The sequence below is a fragment of the Oryctolagus cuniculus genome, chromosome 2, assembly GCF_964237555.1.
Source record: "Oryctolagus cuniculus chromosome 2, mOryCun1.1, whole genome shotgun sequence".
Classification (NCBI taxonomy): Eukaryota; Metazoa; Chordata; class Mammalia; order Lagomorpha; family Leporidae; genus Oryctolagus; species Oryctolagus cuniculus.
In genome coordinates this window covers 119269040-119289777 of record NC_091433.1, presented here as the reverse complement: position 1 = coordinate 119289777, position 20738 = coordinate 119269040, and positions in this window count along the sequence as shown.

Below are 20738 nucleotides of genomic sequence, written 5' to 3'. Positions count from 1 at the left end.
AGCAGTCAAAGGTGGGGATAAACTGAAATCAGGATCCAAAAAGTACATCCAGGTCTCCCTCATGGATGGCAGGACTCCAAGGACCAGGCCGTTATCTGCTGCCTTCCACAATAAGCATTGGTAAGAAGCTGGATCAGAAGTGGAGATGGGACTCAGTCTTGGGTATTCTGATATGGGATGCAGGCATCCCCAGCAGTACCACAACAACCCCCGACTCAGTTAAGTTTTGAAAGATTAAGAGTGTCAGAGTACAGCTCCTCCAGTGTTGATTCTAATGGCTTCTTCTAGCCAGCAACACTTCCGATCTCATCATGGTTGGCATCTTCGGTAAAGAAGTCTATTTTAAGCTGTCAGATTCTGATAAGATTCAACACCAGTGTGAGAACAGTGACGCTGAGATTCCTGAGTTACGACCCAAGAGAAAATGAAGAATATTTTGACTTTGTATTACCCACATTGTTGACAAATGTATCCGTGAAAATGAAAAATTAAAACTAGATCAGTATTTTTTTTTTTTTTTTTTGACAGGCAGAGTTAGAGAGAGACACAGAGAGAAAGGTCTTCCTTTCCGTTGGTTCACCCCCCAAATGGCTGCTGAGGCCGGTGCGCTGCACCGATCCGAAGCCAGGAGCCAGGTGCTTCCTCTTGGTCTCCCATGTGGGTGCAGGGCCCAAGGACCTGGGCCATCCTCCACTGCCTTAATGGGCCACATCAGAGAGCTGGACTGGAAAAGGAGCAACCGGGGCAGAATCTGGCACCCCAAACAGGACTAGAACCTGGGGTGCCAGCACCACAGGCAGAGGATTAGCCTAGTGAGCCACAGTGCTGGCCTAGATCAGTATTAAGTAATGTTTGAATTGTGGCTGGAGCTACAGAGAAAGTATTAAATGGGAATATGCTGATTTTGGTAAAACATCAAGTGGAGTCCTCTCATCCTTTAGTCAGCAAACATAAGGAGTCTATTCACTTGTGATGTCACCAAATAATCAGTCTCAATATTTACCTGTGACAAGTTAGGAGATTGTGGGAAGACATCCCTTCTTAAAGAAAATGCCCCCTGAAAAGCAGTTTACCAGTGCTTTCATAGCAAGGGTTAGAGGTATATCAAAAATGTAGTGATGGTAGGGCATTGTGATGAACCAAGTTAAGCCACCAATGGGGACACCCACATTCCACATAAGAGGGCTTGGTTTGTATCCTGGCTACCCTGCCTGCAATACAGCTTCTTGCTCATGTAGCTGGGAAGCAGTAATTGTTGCTCCAAGTATTTGGATTCCTGCCACCTATGTGGGAGACCTGGATAGAGTTCCTGGCTCCTGGCTCTTGGTTTCAACCTGGCCCAGCACTGGCTGTTGTAAGCATTTGTGATGTAAATCACTGGATATGAGATTACCTCTTTCTCTCCCTTCCTCTTCCTATCCCTCCCTCCCTCCCTTCCTCCTTCCCTCCCCCTTTTTTCTGTCTTTAAATAAATATATATTTTTTAAACATTATGTAGCAAATGGGAGGTAAAAGCACCCTGTTGCTGACACCTGTAAGTCGCATTTTTTTTTTATATACATTGGATGATCAGAAAATGGCAGTACTCTTGTCTGGGTGGAGAATTTAGTATTATAAAGAAAGCTTGGCTTATGTCACAAAGATCTCACTCAAACTGGTTTCTTAGGGCTTTAAATGTTCCTTGCTCACAGTGGTATGATCTCCCTTAGAGAGAAATGTAGCAAGACAAATTGTTTTTGTTCCTAAATCCCTTCTTTGTTTTACATTTTTACATATTTCTCTTAATTCTTTTTTTTTTTTTTTTTTTTTTTTGGACAGGCAGAGTTAGACAGTGAGAGAGAGAGAGACACAGAGAGAAAGGTCTTCCTTCTGTTGGTTCACCCCCTAAATGGCTGCTGAGGCCGGCGTTACGCTGATCCAAAGCCAGGAGCCAGGTACTTCCTCCTGGTCTTCCATGTGGGTGCAGGGTCCAAGCACTTGGGCCATCCTCCACTGCTTTCCCAGGCCATAGCAGAGAGCTGGAGTGGAAGAAGAGCAACCAGGACAGAACCAGCTCCCCAACCAGGACTAGAATCCGGAGTGCCCGCTCCACAGGCGGAGGATTAGCCTAGTGAGCCCTGATGCTGGCCTTTCTTAATTCTTTTCAAAGCTGTTTGTAACTGTTTTTCATTCATTCAAAGAATTTTTGAAGACAACTGTATGCCATCCCCTATTGACAGCTGCTCTCATAGATCTTGATGCTCTGCCTAGTTCAAATTTCATTCCTGATTGAAATTTCTAAATGGTTTTCACAGTTAAATGCATACAATAGCAGTTTTGTTTTTCATATAGCTATTTAGTCTGTGCTTGGAGCAAGCATAGAAACAGGACCAGAAGTTAGAAAAGGGAAGTCCTCTCCGGATGTCCCCAGAATTGTCAGATCTGTTGACTCCCATGGCTAAAGTGAGACTCTGAATCTTTGATTATTTTCCTACCTCCTTGACTGAGCAGCGACACCCCATATCATTTTCTCTTTCCTTTGGACTGAAATTTGTATACCTGATTCTCAAACCTTCAGATCTGGACTGAATTATAGCACCAGCTTTCAGTTGGCAGATTTTAAGACTTCTTGGCTTCCATGGTCATGACAGCCGATTCTTCATATTAAATCTCTCTTTATGTGTACACAATCATGTATGTGTGGTGGTATTCTGTTTCTCTGGAGAACTCTTTAGAACTCTAGAACTCCTTTTTATGCTACCACCAGCATTCTCTGTGACAATGGGTAGAAAAAGGCTATTTGAATTTTTAAAAGGTGAGTTTGTCTATGTATCATGTGCATGCATAAATGAACTCTTGACTTGAATATATAAATATAAAGACTTGGCCTAAAAATGTGGCAATACAAACGATTTTACTATATAAATAATTGATTATTCATACATGGGTAGGTAGATCCATAGTTAAGCAGATAGAAAAACTGAAACTTCTTTCAGTACTGAACCACAATGAAAGACTTTGGAGAGAGTGTATATTTCTTGATCTATATCAGAAAGAGATCAATATCATGCAGTTAGTATCCATCCTGGTAGGTTAAGGACCACGGAGAAATTTAAAGATAAGCTAGCTTGATTTTAAAGCAGGTTGGGAAAGACGAGATAGAATTCAATAGTATTCACAGAGAGAATTATAAGACATGACCTTACGGAAAATCAACCAACCTTTCATGCAACAAGCACCCCTGAACATGTAATTTCTTGGCATGAGGTTAAATGCATTGGAAATCAATGACTACCTTCTGAGTTCCATTAGAACTCTTACAGGCACCCACCATTCCTCTTCTAGGTATATTCTCTTTGTGAATCTCAGTTGAAAAGTGAGACCTCAACTCTTGCCCCAACATTTTTCTTCTCCATTTGTGTGTATCTTGCCTGATCATATAGACAGGTCTCTTATCTTACCCATTTAAGATGGAAGGACTGAACTCAGAAAATAATTATCAATCTCGTTTGATTATCATTTCCAGCATTCCAAGGGGTGAACATTTCATTAATTTTGGTTTCAATTGGAATGCTGATAAAGGGATGATGGGGTAAGGAAGTTTGAAAACAGTATTAAACTTTTTCGTTTATTTGGTAAAACATTACATTTCCAATTGGACAACTGATTGGTCAAATTTGTGTCCTAGAGAAGTCAGGGGAAGATTAATATTCATTTCTAACTTGTAAACACTTGTATGTTCTGGATGCTGCTGGATAACCTTATGTGCAATGTAATCTATGAAAAAGCCATGACAACCTACTTTTGCAAAAGAAGAATCTGATATTCAGTGATTTTATGTGATTTTCCCAAGTAAAATTCAGTAAATAATGGTGGACCTGTGATTCAAATAACTGTATATACATTTCAAGAATGTAACAAAACACAGGGACCACTTCTAAGAAAGAACCTAAATTGGTTGATCAGTCAGGAGATTTTTATTAAAACTCCAAAATAAATAAAACAAACATTGGATTATGGTAGCATATAAATCATCAAATAAATCATCCAGTGATTAAACAATTAAAGTGCAAAACAAGAACATATATTTCTTGTCCTAAAAGAAATGTAAATGGTTTCAGAAATTTAATTTTAAATTATGCTAATAAATCTCAAGAGTTTTGTGAAAATATTGTAGGCATATGGAAATGATATAATTCAGCAAAAAATCAACAGCCTGAGGCTATTGGAAATTTAAACAACATCTAAAATCACAGAAAATCTTAAGTATATTCAAATTACATTTGGTATTGCAAATAGAAATATTTGTTAATTAAGGAAAAAATGTAAAAAATTAAGTCATCATCTCAGTAGAAAGATTAGAGATACTATTTAAGTGGTTAAATGAATAGGCTAATTGAAGAATTAAAAGACATGAATGCTTTGATATGGGAAGCAGTCCATACAGCAGATTCATAGAAAGACAATCACTTAAATTAGCATTCTGACCTCAGAATCAGCCCTTAAGGCATTCTGGTCTGGCTGAAGAGCCCAGAAGAGCATTTCAATCATGGAAAGCCAAGACACTGTGGCAAAACGTGTCCTACATGAAGTACCCTTCTGGGTAAGATCCCAGTGGAAATATGTGGTCATCTAAGAAGGATGTACTTCTCTTTGAATTGAGGAGAGAGCTTCCACTTTGTTTATGGCCTTGTCTAAATATTGAAGGAATTTGTGGACTCAACAGACTTTCATAGCATAGGCAGCTCATGTCAAGAGCTTTGGGTGATCACTGATGTCATACATAGGAATGTTAATTGTTAAATTAACAACAGGAGTCATTGTGCAGTAACTTCCCATGCATGACTTCTGTCCTCAAAGAGTGATGTTATGAGAGTTAATAATAATACATGTTCTCAAAGATTTACTTTGTTTTAGTATATTAAGTGGAAGATATGTCCCATAAGATTTACATGAGCTTATATGCCCAACTCCATTGCCTGTTTCCTTAGGTGCTTCTTCAATTAATGATAAAACTTGTTTTCAATGGGCACCAGGTTCTAGTCCCAGTTGCTCTTCTTCCAGTCCAGCTCTCTGCTGTGGCCCGGGGAGGGCAGGGGAGGATAGCCCAAGTGCTTGGGCCCTGCTCCCACATGGGAGACCAGGAGGAAGTACCTGGCTCCTGGCTTCGGATTGGCACAGTGCCATCCGTCCGTGGCGGCCATTTGGGGAATGAACCAATGGAGGAAGGACCTTTATCTCTGTCTCTCTCTCTCTCTCACTGTCTATAACTCTACCAGTCAAATAAATAAATTTTAAAAAACCTTGTTCTCAAAGAATAAAAGTATATTATCACAAAAACTAAAAGAAAAATAAGAAAGGAGTTAGGAGGAAGGATGGGATTGAGGGAGGGAGGGAGGATGGGGTGGGAAGTGTCATTATGTTCTAACAAATGTCTGTATGAATACATGAAATTTATTTTACTTATATAAATAAAAAAATTTTTTAAAAAGCCACTTGCAGTGACAGAACCCCATAGGGCATTGGTTCGAGTCCCGGCTGCTCCAATTCTAATCGAGCTCTCTGCTATGGCCTGGAAAAGCAATGGAAGATGTCCCATGTCTTTGGGATCCTGCACCCGTGTGAGAGACCTGGAGGAAGATCCTGGCTCCTAGCTTCAGATCAGCACAGCTCCAGCCATTGTGGCTAATTCGGGAGTGAACCGAACCAGTGGATGCAGGACCTCTCTCTCTCTCTCTCTTTCTCTCTCTCTCTCTCTGCCTCTCTTTCTCTCTCTGTGTAACTCTGACTTTCAAATACATCTCTAAAAAAAAGTATGATGATCATAATATCAAAACTTTAAATGAAGATAGCCTGTTCTTTGCTAAAAAAAATTACCCATTAAGATAATGGAAACCACAAGATATATCAAATCAAAAACTATTAATTAAATTGATTGAAGATGGAAGAGGAAATGTAGGATTTTTTTGTCTATATTGTCCTCTCTAGGGATTTTTCAGGCAAATATGATATTGGAACATTAGTCCTACAGATTTCACACTCTCTGCCATTGCAGAATCAACAAAATAACTGGCAAGTTATTCTTGATGCTCTGCCTTATTGATTTCACTTTGTATTCCTTTATTTTTCCATTCATACAAACAAAAGTTTGCATAGCAAGCATGTTCCAGGCCAGCATCTGTACAAAGCAATGAGGAATGAAGAAAACGGTGGTTGTATTTGCTCTCCATTCTTTTAGTGCTTTCCCTTCAATGTTTTTAGCACTGTGCAGAAAGAAGTATGGGTGTCCTTTCATTCTCAGTCTGCCAGATAATCCAAACATATATTTTTAAAAGATTTATTTATTTATTTATTTGAAAGGCAGAGAGGCAGAGAGAGAGAGAGAGAGAGAGAGAGAGAAAATCTTCTATCCCCTGGCTCATTCCCCAAATGCCCTTAATGGCTGGAGCTGTGCTGATCTGAAGCCAGGAGCCAGGAGCCTCTTCCAGTCTCCCATGTGGGTACAGGGCCATCTTCCACTTCTTTCTCAGGCCATAGCAGAGAGTTGGATCAGAAGTGGAGCAGCTGGGACTTGAACCAGCTCCTTTATGGGATGCCAGGACTGCAGGCAGCAAATTTATCTGCTATAACACAGAACTAGCTCCGCCAATCATATTTTTAATGACTACGTTGTGTTGAGGGAATATTTTTCAACAAATGCTTTTAGTAATCACAGCCTACTAAACTTTCACAGAAAGATTCTTACTAGAAATACTTAATCATCCAGATTTTTCTATCTTAAAACCAATATAAGCAAACCATCCAATAAACACATATTACTTGCTCTGATTTCCAGTTTTTAGAGGGTAACATTGCAATGATATTATTCTCTCTCTTCCTTTCAGAACAACCTTGTCAAGAAAAAAATTTTTTTGCTATACTAATGCTTTATTTTTTTTCACTTCCTGTCTTTGACTCTGCTCTATCTACCACAATTATCCTTTGGCCTCAATTGTGATGAACATGAGTAGGCTTTCAAAGGTTAGAGTCAATTACGTCTCACTGAAACCATGGGATAGAAGTTGGTCTTTTATTAGCTGTGCTTCTGAAAAGTACCTCAAATACTCCCCATTACCTACTTAAACAGTCTTTCATTTGTCTTCTAGGATATGGTAGTCCTCTTTCTGCTCTTCTGGAGGCTTTGTCTTTGTCTTGAATGCTTCATTTTGTCTACCAAGTGATTGAATAACAGAAGTTCAAACACTTACTTCTGGTATTAACTTTTCTCTTCACCCTTCTTCTTTCTGTCTAGTGTATTTTATCTATGCCAGTGATACAGATTACTCAGTGCTAATGTGATCTAAATTATTTTTTCCTGCAAGACACTCTTGCTGACCTGAAAGTTGTGTAGACAATCTGACATAGTATTGTAGTCAGACTTCAGGATACTTCAAAAACAAAGATTTAAAAACTGGATGTGTTATTTCTCCCTGTGCTTTTCTCCTACTCTCTCTGTAGCTTTAGTGAATGACCCCAACATTAATCCAGTTGCCCAAGTTGGACATGAACTCTCTTGGGAACTTTTTTCTCCTTATATCCAACCCACATCAAAAGCACATCTCAAAATATTACAGTTATCCTCTTTATCTGTGATTTTATTACCTGCACTGTAAGTTAGATGCAGACAACTGCAGTCCAAAAATTTAACATGAAAATTCCAAAAATGAACAACTTGTAAGTTTTAAATTGTGTGCTCTTCTGAGTGGCGTAATGAAACTTCCCGTCTCCCCACTCTGTCTTGCTGGGGATATGAATCTCTCCTTTGTGCAGAGTATCCAATTATATATGTTACCTGCTTATTGGTCACCTAGCCTTTTGGACTGTTAGATTTACTGTTGCAGTATTTCAGTGTTTGTGTATAGAGTTCAGTACTATCCATGGTTTCAGACATCCACTCAGAGTCTTCAAATGTATTCCCAAGGATAACAGGCAGGTTTTTTTTTTTTTTTTCAATGTGTGCATTTCCTCTTTTTCCATTGAGGAGACTGCAGTGATATTACTAGTCTAGTATCATCCAACTCTATCTCCATAACATTTTTATTTATTTTGTAGCCAGAGAAGTCATATTCATATGGAAGTTTTGTTGTAACTTTCCTCCTTATAGATCTTAAATGATTTTTCGGACATCTAAAGAGAGCCTTCAACTTTGTTCTGTGAACCCTGGTGATGATACGGACTTTGTCAACAACTTGTAGACTGTTGGTTTTATCATCTCTTTATTTATCCCACATGTTCCATAATTATTGCATTTCTAATATATGAAAGGCATCATACTATGTACTAACAGTACGTTGCTGAAAATAATATGAGGGCATGGAAAAACTCTCATGAAAACTGTGTTCTTATATGAGAGAGAGAGTAATGAAGATGACAGTTTTGTATTTGTAACAAAAGGCACTGTCTTAAGAAATTATAATGGATCAAGTGTAAAATGAAAATTCCCCTTAGAACCATACAGAGTGAAACTTAAGTAGCCTGGCCATTCTTCATGGACTCGTTTGGCTTTTCCAATAAAGGATACACTTCTCAGTGAAACTGAGGTTGCCACTAGCCCATTTTTTCATACTAGTCTCAAAGTTCCTAGAGTACAAGTAAGATGATATAATGAGGAAAATAATCTTAAACATTGTTGTCTCCACAAATTCTGTTTCTACAAACTCTGTAGAAACAACAGTGTTTAAGATTATTTTCCATTTCACACTCATATTCTGTCTCAGAATGCTTAATATTTTTTCTAGAATTTAAAGTATGTCAGAGCACCTTCTTGGCACAAATGAGGGGCCATAGGGGTAGAATAGGTTAAAGACTACATAAAACTATAAGAAAACTTAAAGGAGAAGCAATCACTGTGGAGATAAGACCACAAATGGAAAATCAAGAGAATCAAGAAACTGATATGACTGGAGTAGAGACGAAGAGATTTTGATCAAAAACAGATTGGCATATACTGAGGGACCAGATGATAATCATTCTTAACAACAAAAAAGGGAACATCAATTTTATTCTAAAAACAATTAAGAGGTTTACAGATTTTCAAAAATATATTGCAATAAGATAAAATCTAGGAAAACCATTTAAAATTCTGAAAATGAATATCTATACTAGAGAACCAATTAAGTGCTTTACATTGAAAATGCTTTGATTCAATTAGGGCAAAGTTTCAGATCAGAAGATGATTTTGTGAACAGAAGAAATGTAAATAATAAAGCATCCTACTGGGATATGTGGCATATTTTCTAAACTTTACTGTTGAATCCAACAGCCTTCTTCTCTAGGCACATATTGAAGTCCTGTTCTGTTTCACCACTTTCATTTACTGTCTCATTGCTTGGGCATATCCTGATCATCTCTGTATTTGCACCCTAATCACTGAAGTTTAATTCTCATTTTCTTTCATAGTGATGTTCCTGTTTCTGTTTCTGTGTGTAGCATATACTTGACCATTTTTTGTAGGGCTGGGTGTGTAGTTATAAATTCTTTCAATTTCTGTTTGTTATAAAAGATCATTATTTCACCTTCATTTATAAATGAGAGTTTTTGCAGGGTACAGTAGTCCTTCTCTCTGTGTGTAACTCTGACTTTCAAATAAATAAATAAATCTTAAGAAAAGAGAAGAAATAAAATTTTAAAAATACTAAAGATCAATGAAATGAAGGGTGGGGTTTATGAAAAAATGAACAAAATTTGTACACTATTGGCCCAACTAACAAAAAAGGCAAGAGAAGACCAAAACTAATAAAATCAGAGATGAAACAGGAAATGTAACAATAGACACCACAGAAATAAAAAGAATCATCAGAAATTACTACAAAGAGCTGTATGCCAACAAAATGGGAAACCTAGGAGAAATGGATAGATTCCTAGACATACGCAACCTACATAAATTGAACTAGAAAGTCATAGAAAATCTAAACATACCCATAACCATGACAGAAATCAAATCACTAATAAAGACCCTACCAACAAAGGAAAACCCAGGCTGGATAGCTTCACAATTGAATTTTACCAAACATTTGAAGAAGAACTCCAATACTTTTAAGTTATTCAAAATTATTGAAAAGGAGGTAATCCTCCCAAATTCCTTTTTTGAAGCCAGCATCACTTTAATTTCTAAACCTGAAAGATACAAAAAAGAAAGAGAACTACAGATCAATCTCTCTGATGAATAAAGACACAAAAATCTAGCAAAATATTAACCAATCAAATGCAACAGCACATCAGAAAGATCATTCACTGGACCAAATGAGATTTATTTCTGTATGCAGGGATGATTCAATATTCGCAAGTCAATCAATGTCACACATCACACTAACAAATTGAAGAATAAAAACCATATCTCAATAGACTCAGAGAAGGCATTTGACAAAATACAACACTACTTCATGATGAAAACCATAAGCAAATTGGAAATAGAAGAAACAGTTTTCAACACAATCAAAGCAATATATACAAAATCAGAGCCAGTGTCCTATTGAATGAAGAAAAGTTTTGGAAGCAATCCCACTGAGATCGGGAACCAGGCAAGGTTGTCCACTCCCACCACTGCTTTTCAATATAGTCCTGGAAGTTTTAGCCAGAGCCATTAGCCAAGAAAAATAAATCAAAGGGATACAAATTGGGACAGAAGAAGTCAAACTATCTCTGTTTACAGATGACATGATTCTATACATAGGGGATCCGAAAGACTTCACTAAGAGGCTATTTGAACTCATAGAATAGTTTGGACATATAGCAGGATATAAAAATCAACACACAGACTATAACACACCTGAGAAAGAGCTTCTAAGATCAATCGCATTCACAATAGCCACCAAAAAAATCAAATAGCTTGGAATAAAATAACCAAAGATGTCAAAAAGCTCTATGATGAGAATTACAAAACATTAAACAAAGAAATAGAAGTTACGAAAAAGTCTAAAAATCTTCCATGTCATGGATTGGAAGAATCAATATCATCAAAATGTCCATTCTTCTGAAAGCACTTTACAAATTCAATGTGATACCCATCAAAATACCAAAGACATTCTTCTCAGATATAGAAAAAATGATGTTGAAAATCATATGGAATCACAGGACACCTTGAATAGCTAAAGCCATCTTAGACAACAAAAAACAAAGCTAGAGGCATAACAATACCAAATTTCAAGACCCACTACAGGGCAGTTTTAATCAAAACAGCGTGGTACTGGTTCAAAAACAGATGGATATTATAATGGAACAGAATAGAAATAACCAAACTCAATCCAAATATCTACAACCAACTTATCTTTGAAAATGGAGCTTAAATCAACCCTGGAACAAGGTCAGTCTCTTCAAGAAATGGTGCTGAGAAAACTGTATCACAACATGCAGAATCATGGAGCAAGAACTTTACCTGACACCTTTCACCAAAATCAACTCAAAATGGACTAAAGACTCAAATCTATGACCCAACACCATCAAATTATTGGAGAACATTCAGAAACTCCTATAAGACATTGATGTAAAAAAAAAAGAATTACTGGAAAAGACCCCAGAGACACAGGCAACCAAAGCCAAAATGGACAAATGGGATTATATCAAATTGAGAAGATTCTGCACTGCCAAAGACAATCAGCAAGGTGAAGAGACAACCGACAGAATGGGAAAAAATATTTTCAAATCATACATCTGATAATGGATTAATAACCAGAATATATAAAGATATCAAGAAACTCAACATCAACAAAACAAACAATCTGGTTAGACAATTACATTAGGTAGCACTCCAACCTCAGAATCAGCCCTTCAGGCATACTAGTCAGGCTGGAAAGCCCAGGAGGAGCATATCAAGCAAGAAAAACCATGACACTCTGGCAAAAGATTTCCTACACAAAGAACACATAGGCAAGACCTTAGAAGAAATAAGGGGCCACCAAAGGATGTACTTTCTTCTGAAGGGAGGTGAGAACATCCACTTTGCTTATGGCTCTCTCAAGCTAGTGGATCCAAAAGGCTTCTATAACCAAGACAGATCATTTCAAGATCCTTAGGTGATTACTGATGTCATACATAAGAGTGTTGTTTGTTAAATAAACAAGAAGAGTCACTTTGAACTAACTTCCCATGCAGGACCTCTGTTCCCAAAAATTTGTCCCATGAAACTTAATAGTAAAACTTGTTCTCAAAAATCACTTCATTTTATTATATTAAAAGGAGGATATTATAGTTACATCCAAGAGCTCACAAAGGAAGTAACATCCTAGGTTTCTTCTTTAAAGACAATTATGTTTCTAAAAGGAAAGAAGAGGGAGAAAGGAAGCGGAAAGAGAAAGTGAGAAAAAAATAAAGTGAAATCACCTTCCAGAATCAATAACATAGGTCAGCCCTTATATAGAAAGTTGAGGAACACTTCTTCGTTTTTCTTTTTACTCCATTTGTTCTTTTTTTTCTTTGTCTTTCTTTCTTTTTATTTCTATTTCTTGAATAAAACAAGAGAAAGAGCAGGAAGAGGGGAGAATTGGTGAGAGAGTGGGCATGGTGGGAAGAATTACTATATACATAATGTATTTATGAGATAAATACAAATTAAAAAAAAAATTCGTATCAGTGAGATTGTTCAAACCCTACACAAATCACATTTTCTCATAGAACACATGGGTGGCAAGGACCCAGGACTGGAGCAGAACCTCCTTCTTCCCAGGTTTTGTACTAGAGAGCTGTTGGAATCAATAGCAGAGCCAAGAGTCAGGATCTCCAATGTGATATGTGGTAATCCCAAAGTCTTAACCTCTGCAATAAGTACTTGCTCCTTACCTCCTATTTTATACCCATTTGTTGTACCCCTTTTTCAATATTCTAATGAAAAGCTGATCACAGAAGAGACATATTGCCTGTAAGTTAACGATGTACTTCACTAGTTATGGGACATGATATGGTGTCCAAAATAATAGAAGCTGTCATGATCTTAGGGAATTTAAAATACAGTTGAATTAATAAGAAATAAGAAATCAGGGGGACAAAAAACAACAAAGGGGTCATTTCATTGTATAAGTCTATTTCTGATAGTGAATTAAATACTAAGTATTCCAAAACTTTCTATTTTCTAGTTAGTATTACAAAAACATAGGAGCAGGCATTTGGTGTAGTGATTGGGGAGTATTATCATATCCCCAGAATTGTATCTATGAACTACATTGAATCTGTTTTGTCTCTTCTCTTGGTATTAACATCATATTAACATGAACATTGACAAGAATTGTGTTGTCACAATTATTATGCATTTTCTGGGACCCTCATAATCTAATGTTTTAATAAATTCCTTAAAATAGGGAACAAAGAAAGAGAAGGGAAATAGGAGAGTGGGAGGGAAGTATCATTATATTCTTATATTTTATCTATTAAATACTTGAAATCTATTCTCTTTATATTAATGAAAATTAATAATGGAATACATATTTTTAAAAAACTGCATAGATTTCATTTTTTACCAAAATATATTAATTTTTCAGTTCTGATGATAGCGATAATAATAATAAAAGGCACTGCAGTTGGAATGACTGTATTCCATATCCCAGCGCATATGTCTGAATCCAAGTTCCACTCTTAATTCCAGCTTCCTACTAATGCACACCAGGGCAAGGAGCAGGTGATTGCCCAAGTAGTTGTTCCCTTCCACCCAAATGGGAAATGGATAGACTTCTTGGCTCCTGAGTACTAGCTGGAGTGTACCAGCAAACGGAAGATCTCTCTCTCTCTCTCTCTCTCTCTCTCTCTCACACTCGCTCCCGCTCTTGCTCGCTCTCTCTCTCTCTCTCTCTCTCTCTCTCTCGTGTGTGTGTGTGTGTGTGTGTATACCTCTCAAATAAATATCTAAAGAATACTAATTTTTTTTTTAAAAAATTAACACAATCCCCTAATTGTCCTTAAATTACTCTCTTTAAATGCTTTAAAATACCAAAGAGGTGTTTAACTTCTAAATTATGTAATTCTTAAAAAAAAAAAAAAGCACTTTCTTCTTTTGCTCTGAAAGCTGTCTCCTCCTTTCAACTTAGTTCTCACAGTAATTAATTAACACAATTTATATGTCTAGTGTATCTTTTCTCATATAGTCTAGTAGGTTAAAAGATAAATAAAATAGCTAAATCACAGTTCCTGACCTGGACTCCAATCAGAAATTCTTAATATTTTCACTTTTTTAGCATTTGCAATAAAATGTTAGACCTTTTATTTGAGAGGAAGAGAGAGAGAGAGAGAGAGGGAGAGAGAGAGAGAGAGAGAGAGAGAGAGAGAGAGATCTGCTGGTTTACTCCCCAAATACTTGCAACAATCTGGAATGAGGAAATGAACTGCAAGCCAGGGACCCAATCAAGGCCTCCTATGTGAGTGACAGGTACCCAACAACTTGAGTCAGCACTGCTGCCTCCCAGGGTTTGCATAAGCTAGAAGCTGGAATTAGTAGGCAGAGTCTGATACCAAATCCAGGCACTCTGATAAGAGACACCAGCTTCTCAAGCAGTGCCTTAACTTCTAGATCAAATGCCTGTCTCAGCTCCTACTTTTGATATTTATCTTTGGACACATTTTAAGACCTATCTCTGCCTTTTCCAATTCTTCCCAAGTCTGGAAAAAATTGAAAAGAGAGGCCAGGTACTCCAGGATGTACAAGGAAGGTAAGACTCTGTATTCTGAGACAGAAACTCTCACTAAACCTAACCTCAAACCCAAATCAAGTAATTGTAAGTACCTTAAGCCAAAAGTTTCCTTTATCTGCACCAGCTTTGTTAAGTCTTCCTGCTCTTCCCCAAATGCCACATTATACAAATAAAAATCTTTTTGTATCCTGTTTATGGGCTCAGCATTATCAGTTTTGGCATGTGAACCAAACATTGGGCAGAAGTTCATCTCATGATTTCTATGGAGTGGTATAGCAATGGACTTTTTTAAAGTTCAGGGTTCCCTTCCTGAATAATGTTTAATTTTCTTAAAGCCATGATATTTACAGTCAAATTTATTATCTGCCTAAACACATCAGAGAAATAAAAAATAATGTGATACATTATATAATTTTAATAGCTGTATTTTATTGAGGATATAATTATAGTCTTCTATTAATTTTAATTATTTTTATGCTAGTTATCTTTTATCTGAGTCTAGTTTTATAACTGTCTTCATGTCTTTGTTTTCTTATAGTTACATGAAGTCATGTGTGGTGGTGGGGGTAGTCACTTTGCTTAGGGGTACATTAAGCTTACCAAGATGGAAATTTGATTATTTCATTCACCCTTGAATTTCTCAGCCATTATTTCTTCAAATATTGTCTCTACCTATGTTTTTCTATTGCCACTGTATCGGCTCAAATTGCACGTTGGACCCTCTTGCTTCAACCTCCCCTGTGTCTTCACACTTTTCTATGTATCTGTTTTTTTCTCTGTTTTCTTCACATAAATCTACAGATCATTTGTTCCTTCAAATATACAAGTCATTACTTTAAATTCAATGTCTATTTTTCATATTAATTGTCTTTTTCAATTCAGAAACTTATTTAGTTCATTTTAATATCTATGAGATAATTGGTTAGACTTTGTATATTTATTATACTTTCACTTTTTATTTTATTTCTTCAAATAAACAAAACTCACTGTATTCACTCTATAACTCCAGTATTTGGGTTTTTTATTGATTATATTCATTAATGATTTATTTTCATGGTAACACATTTCCCATTTACTCAGGCTATTTTTCAGTATGACTGTTTCTTCCTTTCTCGGTTTTTAGAATTATTTGGAATGACGAGCAAGGGTGCCTTTATCCAGGCAATCTACTTGATTGTCACAATTAATTTATTCTCCATTTGCACATCTAATTTGCCTCTCAAATAAATGCATCCCAGTAAGACTTTATTTGCAATTGGTTAAGTGTGCTTTGGACTGCTATATACTTTATGACATATTTTTCTCTGTGTTGAAAAGGTAAGATCCTTTTTCTTGTTCCTTGGCTAGTAAATCCTACACTTAATCAGGCTTTTGACTCACTGTGCATAATTGGATAGAGACATTCCCCAGCATCCTCACTATCAGCAACAACTTCTCTTTGATGAGTACAAAGAAAACCACACAGTCCCTGGCATAGGCTCCCAATTTCAGCTTCCTACAAATGGAACTTCGGAGATGGTGGGTAATGGCTCAACAGTCCATTCCCTGCCTATATTGAATTTCCAGATACTAGTTTCAGGCATTTGGAGAAAGAACCAAACCAGTGGATGACAACTCTCTCCTTTCTCTTCCTATATACATATGTGTGTGTGTGCGTGTGTGTGTGTGTATAAAATATATAATATATATAAAATGTATATGCCTCAAAAATTAATATAAAATAAAAAACTTTTAAAACATTTTGAAGTTTCAGAAAAGGGTTGTTTTAACTTAAATTGAGTCTATTAAATAGTTTAATATAACACTCATTAAATTCTTTCCTCTAGAGTCACAAATGGAGTCTTAATGACAGTGTTTAAGAGTCACTGGTAGACTCTAAGGATAGCAACCTTTTCTTTAAAAAAAATTATTTATTTATTTGTAAGGCAGAGTGACAGAGAGGCAGAGGCAGAGAGAGAGAGAGAGAGAGAGAGAGAGAGAGAGAGAGAGACAGGTCTTCCATCTCCTGGTTCACTCCCCAAATGGCCCTAGTGGCTAGAGCTGGGCCAATCTGAAGCCAGGATCCAGGAGCTTCTTCTGATCTCCCATGCGGGTACAGAGGCCCAAGCATTTGGGCTTTCCTCCACTGCATTCCCAGGCTACAGCAAAGAGCTGGATCAGAAGAGGAACAGTCCTGAATGGAACCAGAACTCATATGAGATGCCAGCACCGCAGGACACGGTTCTATCTGCTGTGCCAGAACGCAGGCCCCAAACCTTTCTTTTTCATGTTACTATATATATATATATATATATATATATATATTGTAAAAGACCTCACTGCTCTTCTTTGAAAAGCCTACATGTAATGTTGGCCCTTAGCCAGCACCTTGAAATGGATTTCCGTAGGGTTTCCACCATTTCCCCAAAACTGGGAAGAATGGATCACTATGTCCATACTATTCATACAAACAATATGATTTACGCTGAATATGTGCTTTCCTCCTGGGAGTCTGGAAATTTTGTGTGTGTCAAGCTGAAACTGCCTAGATAACCAGACTCCAGCACATGTCCTGGGTGCTGGGTCTTTAATAAGCTTCCCCGCTTGGCAATATTTCACTAAGGTTACAAGTCATTGTTGAGGAAAGTAAGTACAGCCTATGTGCAGCCAGCGGGAGAGAGCTTGCGAAAACTTGTGTCGATTTTCTCCTGCATTTCACCTCCTATGACTTTTTCCTTTGGTAATTTTGCTCAGCCTCCACCTGCCAGTTGTGATTAAGACGTAACCACAAGTAAGGCAATATGCTGAATGAGTCCAGTGCATAATCAAACCAAGAGCTGGCCTTGGAAACTTCAATGCACCTTCAGAACACGACCTCCTCAATGCTTCCCTTATTTAGTCCCCCTACAGAAATTCAGTTTCTAAAGTCTCCTGTATTCTTTCTACTTCCTTTTCTCTTCAGTTTTTCTTTCTACTCTCCATGGAACACACATCTGCTAGCTACACACTTTCCTGAAAGTCAGTCCATTTACATATTCAATCATATTTTCAACTCTGAAAATTCAAGGACTCATTCAATATCAATTTCACAGAAATTAATGACATTTCAGGCTTTGAAAAAAAAGCTCTGTAATAAAGAGTCCTATTTATTGTCTAAATCTTAATTTGAAATAAGGAAAACAAATTAGTGCTAAGTCAATTATTTTATCCTGGATATATACTGTATTATGACAAATAACCACAACAGCTATTGATTTAAAGCAAATTTTTTGCGCATATTATAGAGAGCAGAAATTTAGGAAGAGTTCAGCTGGGCAATTTGTCTACCGTTCATGTGGTGTTAGCTGTGGCTTTATGACAGGGGGGCCTGCTGCATCATGTTTTCTCCACTCATATGGGCAGCCCTGATGCTCTGGTATCTGTCACTCTTTCCATGATGTCTCATTTTCTGTGGCTCTACATGACCAGATTATAGACCCAAGGCAATCATAATCCTTAGATAGAGACTGGAAACTAAGTGTTAGCAATGCTCTGAAGAGATATTTTTATGGCTAGTAAAGTGCCAATTCTCTCATGTTCTTTGGTTAAATTAGTCACAAGCCTTGCTAGAGGTAGAGACATTGACACCCCCTCCTTATAGGAGTGTGGCAAGTCACATATCCAAGAGCTTAGGGGATGGAATAAATTATGACAGCTTTTTTGAAAAATGCATACCATCATGTATCACATTGTGGAACCAGTATTACACAGATTTACAATTGAAAGATTGTCGCAGTACAGAAATCTTATCTGGATCAATGATGCTTAGTGATTTTTTCTGGAAAAGGTAAACAGAATTTCAAGGAAGAATGAAGCCAAAAAGAATCAGGAAGGAATATGTGCAGGTTGAAAGAGCACTAAGGAAAGACTCAGAGGTGAGAATGAACATTTTACTTTGTGAAATTTCAATAATTTCTGGAATTACTTTTGGTTGTGAGAGAGATGAGGCTCACAAAGATAATATTGTAAGTACTGGGTTGTCTACAAGCCCCTAGCACAGAGATCTGCCAACCTTGCTCTATAAAATATTAGAAAGTAAAAAATTTTAGGCCAATGGAGAATATAAAGGCTTTTAAGGAGGTAATTATATGATCACTTAATCTAACCATTTAAAAATGCAAAAAGTAAACATAAATAGAAAAAGCATTTTTAGTTTCTAGAGTTTATACAAACAAGTAATGGGCTGGATTTTGCTCATGGATCATAGTTTGCTAACTCCTGAAAAACAGTTTTATTTAGGAAAAATGTGGTCAGATGTGAATTTTGAAATGATTAGCTGACATCACTATGGGGATGGAGGCAAAATTAATGACACTAACTAGTTCAAGCTAGTTAGAATACTGTTGAAGCAATCTAATAACCATCTGATTATTAGCATATAACAATCATCTGATATAAACTGCAGTGAACACCACTTTGCATCTTCCTGGAAATACTATGAATAAAAGGGTGGAGAAAGATGTCTTGTAAGTTTCTTGCAAATGTGATTGGGTCTTATAATTTGTTCATGCCATTTAAGATACAAACACAAGAGGAGATATACAGATAGAGACAATGCACTAAATTTTAAATCTAATTGGTCTGAGGCTGTGGCAAGAGTCATAGTGCTTTCTGCCTACCTCTTTTCCAGCAAGATGGTGTGTGTGGCTGGGGTAGGAGTAGTGCAAAGGCAGTGAATGGCATGGTTTGTTCTTTCTCTACTGGCCTTCAGAATTTCTGTGTTGTGTACAAGTCTCATCACCTCTTTTATGAAGATTTCCCTTCAGTCTCTTCAGTACTGAACTTTATAGAGAGAGCATATTTCCCAGCAAGATGCTGCCCTTGGCTGGGGCATGAGGATAGGAGGGCTGGCAGCAGAAATGGCAGCAGCTTGTGCTTTCTTCCTCTTTCTCTGCTAGTATTCAGTCTTCGTGCCATTTGGTTGATGATGCAGATCCTCTCCTGAATAAGCTTTTTTTCTTAGTAGTGTTGATGTCTAGATTTCAATTTGTCATACTTACTTACACAAGCTTGTCTTTTAGTGACTGATTTATATGCTTCCATCTTATGGAATGCACTTAAAATTTAGTAAGTTAGCTGTTACCTTAAAGCCAGCTGTATCCTAGATTAGTTTGGATAAGATATCATTTTGTTTTATATATCTTTAATCATTAAGTTTTTGAAAAGATATTAGCTAAGTGACTCAAATTATGGTGCAGAATTAGTTTCAGAGAGTAAAGAACTGTCCCCAGCTACATTTTAAACAATATTGAATGCTCTCTATGATTGAGAATAGAAAAAGTCTGTGTTTGCAGAAACTCTTTCTCAGAAAGAAATGACAATGAGTATAAAAGAATGTACCACATACCTGATCAAAAGCATCCACTAGCTACTACCACATGAAGTTACCTAAGATCTCAGATGCCTTGTAAACTGCAGAGGGTTCCTATCAAATTAATCTTGTGCACACTCATTTTTATAACAAATATTGATCAAGAAACTTCCATATTAGCTTTCCCACATGCTTATAAATAATTTCATGGGGCCAAGCTGATGTTCACATTCAGTTTTTGCTTTTTTGTTTGTTTGCTTTCAGCCACATTTTATAATGTCATCTTCATATCATCTTTTTTTTTAATTTTTTTTTTGACAGGCAGAGTGGACAGTGAGAGAAAGAGACAGAGAGAAAGGTCTTCCTTTTGCCGTTGGTTCATCCTCCAATGGCCGCCGCGGCCAGCGCGCTGAGGCCGGCACACCATGCTGAACCGATGGCAGGAGCCAGGTACTTATCCTGGTCTCCCATGGGGTGCAGGGCCCAAGGACCTGGGCCATCCTCCACTGCACTCCCTGGACACAGCAGAGAGCTGGCCTGGAAGAGGGGCGACTGGGACAGAATCTGGCACCCTGACCGGGACTAGAACCGGGTGTGCAGGCACCGCAAGGTGGAGGATTAGCATAGTGAGCCGCGACGCCTGCCCTTCATATCATCTTTGAAATGCATAGAAAGTCTGTAGAACTCTATGTTATAAAAGCCAGAAATGACATCAAAGGCTGTTGGACCTGAAAATATGCCATTTATTCTTCAAACTTGCATTTTGTACAAGTTGACAA